The following is a 6105-nucleotide window of genomic DNA, read 5'->3' on the forward strand; positions in this document are numbered from 1 at the left end:
GGCTTGACCGTTAAAGGGTGCTGTAACCCCCAAAGTACACTCCAAACCAAATAAAAAAATATTTTCTGTGTTTGTGAATTGTGTGCGCAGTAGCCGCACGTGCATCAACAAAGTAGTGCCAAGCGTGCGCCTGTGTCATAAGTAAAGGGCCAGCTGGCTTGACCATTAAAGGGTGCTGTAACCCCCAAAGTACACTCCAAACCAAATAAAAAAATATTTTCTGTGTTTGTGAATTGTGTGCGCAGTAGCCGCACGTGCATCAACAAAGTAGTGCCAAGCGTGCGCCTGTGTCATAAGTAAAGGGCCGGCTGGCTTGACCGTTAAAGGGTGCTGTAACCCCCAAAGTACACTCCAAACCAAATAAAAAAATATTTTCTGTGTTTGTGAATTGTGTGCACAGTAGCCGCACGTGCATCAACAAAGTAGTGCCAAGCGTGCGCCAGTATCGTAAGTAAAGGGCCGGCTGGCTTGACCGTTAAAGGGTGCTGTAACCCCCAAAGTACACTCCAAACCAAATAAAAAAATATTTTCTGTGTTTGTGAATTGTGTGCGCAGTAGCCGCACGTGCATCAACAAAGTAGTGCCAAGCGTGCGCCTGTGTCATAAGTAAAGGGCCGGCTGGCTTGACCGTTAAAGGGTGCTGTAACCCCAAAAGTACACTCCAAACCAAATAAAAAAATATTTTCTGTGTTTGTGAATTGTGTGCGCAGTAGCCGCACGTGCATCAACAAAGTAGTGCCAAGCGTGCGCCTGTGTCATAAGTAAAGGGCCGGCTGGCTTGACCGTTAAAGGGTGCTGTAACCCCCAAAGTACACTCCAAACTAAATAAAACAATATTTTCTGTGTTTGTGAATTGTGTGCGCAGTAGCCGCACGTGCATCAACAAAGTAGTGCCAAGCGTGCGCCTGTGTCATAAGTAAAGGCCGGCTGGCTTGACCGTTAAAGGGTGCTGTAACCCCCAAAGTACACTCCAAACCAAATAAAAAAATATTTTCTGTGTTTGTGAATTGTGTTGCGCAGTAGCCGCACGTGCATCAACAAAGTAGTGCCAAGCGTGCGCCTGTGTCATAAGTAAAGGGCCGGCTGGCTTGACCGTTAAAGGGTGCTGTAACCCCCAAAGTACACTTCAAACCAAATAAAAAAATATTTTCTGTGTTTGTGAATTGTGTGTGCAGTAGCCGCACGTGCATCAACAAAGTAGTGCCAAGCGTGCGCCTGTGTCATAAGTAAAGGGCCGGCTGGCTTGACCGTTAAAGGGTGCTGTAACCCCCAAAGTACACTCCAAACTAAATAAAAAAATATTTTCTGTGTTTGTGAATTGTGTGCGCAGTAGCCGCACATGTATCAACAAAGTAGTGCCAAGCGTGCGTCTGTGTCATAAGTAAAGGGCCGGCTGGCTTGACCGTTAAAGGGTGCTGTAACCCCCAAATTACACTCCAAACCAAATAAAAAAATATTTTCTGTGTTTGTGAATTGTGTGCGCAGTAGCCGCACGTGCATCAATGAAGGAGCAGCGCCAAGCGTGCGCCTGTGTCCCATAAGTAAAGAGCCAGCTGGCTCATTTCTTAAAGGGTGGTGTAACCCACAAAGTGCACTACTCTCCAGCAAAAATAAAAAAATATTTTCTGTGTTTGTGTGCGCCTTAGCCGCACGTATATATCAAATCGATATAACATAAATGGAGGACCAAACTTTCTCCGATAATAATAAAATAGAGAAAGATCAAGGACCACTTCCTCCTAGTGCTGAAGCTGCTGCCACTAGTCATGACATAGACGATAACATGCCATCAACGTCGTCTGCCAAGGCCGATGCCCAATGTCATAGTAGAAGCCTCATACAATCCCAAATGACAAAGTTCAGGAAAATGACCTTAAAAAAAACATTTAAATCATCTGAAGAGAAAAGTAAATTTGCCAATATGCCATTTATGACACGGAGTGGCAAGGAGCGGCTAAAGTCTTTCCCTATGTTCATGACTAGTGGTTCAGCTTCACATGACGATGGAAGCCCTCCTCCCACTAAAAAAATCAAACGAGTTAAGCTGGCAAAAGCACAGCGAAGAACTGTGCTTTCTAAGAAGATATCACAAATCCCCAAGGAGAGTCCAAGTGTGGTGGCGGTTGCGATGCCTGACCTTCCCAGCACTGGACGGGAAGAGGTGGCTCTTTCCACCATTTTCACGCCCCCTGCAAGTGCTGAAAGGAGCACCCACAGTCCACTTGCTGATATGCAAATTGAAGATGTCACTGTTGAAGTACAACAGGATGAGGATACTGGTGTAGCTGGTGCTGAGGAGGAAGTTGGCGAGGAGGATTCTGATGGTGATGTGGTTTGTTTAAATCAGGCTCCTGGGGAGACAGTTGTTGTCCGTGGGATGAAAAAGCCCATCACGGTCATGCCTGGGCAGAAGACCAAACATTCCACCTCTTTGGTCTGGCAATATTTCTATCCAAATCCAGACAACAACTGTCTTGCCATATGTACCATATGTAAAGGTGGAATAAGTAGGGGTAGGGACGTTAACCACCGAGGAACATCCTCCCTTATACGGCACCTGCAGCGCGTTCATAATAAGTTACTGTCAAGTTCAGAAACTTTGGCTAAGACCGTAAGCAGTCCAGGGACACCTAAATCCCGTTGTATCCAAGCGCCTGCAAACCACACCGTCAACTCCCTCCTCGTCAATTTCCTCCTTTGTCAGGATCGGAAGTAGTCCTGCAGGCCATGTCACTGGCATGACTGACTCTCCTATCCGGGATTCCTCCGGAGGATCCTGCATTGCTACGCCTACTGCTGCCGCTGCTGCTGTTGCTGCTGCTGGGAGTCGTTCATCATCCCAGAGAGGAAGTAGGAATACCAATACTTTTACTAAACAATTGACCCTCCAACAGTCCTTAGCGAGGAGGATGAAGTACGACAGCAGTCATCCTGAAGCAAAACGTATAACTGAGGCCTTGACTGCTATGTTGGAGTTAGACGTGCGTCCGGTATCCGCCATTAGTGCAGGGGATTTAGACAATTGATGGAGGTAGTGTGTCCCCGGTTCCAAATCCCGTCTAGATTCCACTTCACTAGGCAGGCGATACCGAGACTGTACAGAAACGTCAGAAAAAGTGTCCTCAGTGTCCTGAAAAATGCCGTTGTACCCAATGTCCACTTAACCACGGACATGTGGACAAGTGGAACAGGGCAGACTAAGGACTATATGACTGTGACAGCCCACTGGGTAGATGTATCACCTTACGCAGCAGCGTCACCAGTAGCAGCATCTCAGAAACGCCAGCTCGTTCCAAGGCAGGCTACGCTGTGTATCACCGGTTTCAGTAAGAGGCACACCGCCGACAACCTCTTAGAGAAACTGAGGGAAATCATCGCCCAGTGGCTTACCCCACTTAGACTCTCCTGGGGATTTGTGATATCTGACAACGCCTCCAATATTGTGCGGGCATTACATCTGGGCAAATTCCAGCACGTCCCATGTTTTGCTCACACAATAAACTTGGTGGTGCAGAATTTTCTGAAAAGCGACAGGGGCGTGCAGGAGATGCTTTGGGTGGCCCGAAAAATTTCTGGCCACTTTCGCCATTCAGCGACTGCGTGCCGAAGACTGGAGCGCCAGCAAACACTCTTGAACCTGCCCCGCCATCACCTGAAGCAAGAGGTTGTGACGCGGTGGACCAGCACAACAATTCATCACTTTTGGGGCACCATTTATTATCAAAGGTGAACACCAGCTGCATTTTTTGTTTAGTATCACTGTGATACAATGAAAATGCCACTGGTAAATACTTACCCCTCCACGAAGTCCTCCTCATCTGCGAGGTCCTCCACTGGGCTGCTGTCAACCTAACGCTGCCAGCAACGGTCCATCTGCACATGTGCATGACACGGGGACCTGGCAGTGCCTGGAAGGCTTCGCTGAAGCCGGAAAAGCAGCGTGGGATCCCCATTGCCATCTAAAGATGGCAAGAATGATGCAGTGACAAACAGTGGTAATCTTATATTACCGCTGTTTGTTAAATCCAGAAAGGATGACATATGCTTCAGAGGATGGAGGAGCAGCAAAAGGCCATTCAAGCCTATACATCCACCTATGACATAGGCAAAGGAGGGGGTATGCACCTGACTCAAGCGCAGTGGATAATGATTTCCGTGTTGTGCAAGGTTCTCCAACCCTTCGAACTTGCCACACGTGAAGTCAGTTCAGACACTGCCAGCTTGAGTCAGGTCATTCCCCTCATCAGGCTTTTGCAGAAGCAGCTGGAGAAAGTGAAGCAGGAGCTAAGACGGAGCGATTCCGCTCGGCATGTGGGACTTGTGGATGAAGCCCTTTATTCGCTTTGCCAGGATTCCAGGGTGGTCAATCTGTTGAAATCAGACCACTACATTTTGGCCACCGTGCTCGATCCTAGGTTTAAAGCCTATGTGGTGTCTCTCTTTCCGGCCAACACAAGCCTGCAGAGGTGCAAAGACCTGCTGGTGAACACACTGTCAGCTGAAGCAGAACGTGACATGTCAACAGCTCCTTCTTAATTTTCTCCCGCAACTGGGGCTGCCAGGAAAAAACTTAGCTATCCTAAGCAACCCGCTGGCGGTGATGCAGGGCAGGCAGGACCAAGTTTGGACATCTGGTCCAGACTGAAGGACCTGGCAACAATTTCTGACATGTCTACTGTCACTACATATGATACTGTCACCATTGACAGAATGGTGGAGGATTATATCAGTGACAGCATCCAAGTAGGTATGTCAGACAGTCCATACCTATATTGGTAGGAAAAAGAGGCAATTTGGAGGCCCCTCTACAAACTGGCTCTATTTTACCTGAGTTGCCCCCCCTCCAGTGTGTACTCCGAAAGAGTGTTTAGTGCAGCCGGGAACCTTGTCAGCGAAAGGCGTAGGAGGTTGCTTCCACAAAATGTGGAGAAGATGATGTTCATCAAAATGAATTATCAACTCTTCCAGGGAGACCAGCCTCCAGAACGTACAGAGGGACCTGTGGTTCCAGCGGGGACGAATTAATACTCTGTGAGGATGAGGATGTACACACTGAAGAGGGTGAGGAATCGGTGGATGAGGAGGATGAGGATGACATCTTGCCTCCGTAGAGCCAGTTTGTGCAGGGACAGATTAATTGCCAGCTTGTTTTGTGGGGGCCCAAACGAACCAATCATTTCAGCCACAGTCGTGTGGCAGACCCTGGCGCTGAAATCATTGCTTTGTTAAAGTGTGCATGTCCTGTTTCTACAACATAAGGGTGGGTGGGAGGGCCCAAGGACAATTCCATCTTGCACCTTTTTTTTTTCTTTGCATTATGTACAGTTTGGGGCCTAGTTTTTCAAACTGCCATCCTGTCTGCCACTGCAGTATCACTCCTAGATGGGTCACGTGTTTGTGCCGCCCACTCGTGTCGCTTAGCATAGTCTTCCAGCTACCTCGGTGCAACCTTTTGGACATAAAAACACTATTGTGAGGTGTGAGGTGTTCAGAATAGACTGGAAATTAGTGGAAATTAAGGTTATTGAGGTTAATAATAGCATAGGAGCAGAAAAACCAACACATTCTGTGATTTTAGCTGTTTTTATGCTTTTTAAAAAAAAAATACAGATCCAAAACACAAAACCCAGAACCCAAAACACGGAAGGGTGGTTTTGGCAAAACCAATCCAGATCCAAAACACGAAGAAAGATCCAGATCCAAAACCAATACACGAAAAGTGGCCGGTGCACACCCCTAGTTTGTTCCTATGTAATGTGTGTGCTATATGATATATATGTGTGTGTGTGTGTGTGTGTGTGTATATGTTTTGTTCCTATGTAATATATGTGTGTGCTATATAATATTCATATATATGTGTGTTTATGTGCATGCGTGTTTGTTCCTATGTAATATATGTGTGCGCTATATATATATATATATATATAATACAACTGAAGCCTAGCACTCCGGATCTGCAGTTCAACGATAGGGTGCCTTCCTCAAAAGTATACTCCCCAAACAGTCCTTAATAAGAACCAGGCGGCACTCCAATGCACAGTGTAAAAAAGTTGTATTCAATATTCAAGCGGCCGCCCAGTTTCTGAGCGACCGCTTGCATCCTCC

Source organism: Taudactylus pleione, unplaced genomic scaffold (genome assembly GCF_031769625.1).
Source record: "Taudactylus pleione unplaced genomic scaffold, aTauple2 ptg000053l, whole genome shotgun sequence".
In the NCBI taxonomy this organism is placed as follows: Eukaryota; Metazoa; Chordata; class Amphibia; order Anura; family Myobatrachidae; genus Taudactylus; species Taudactylus pleione.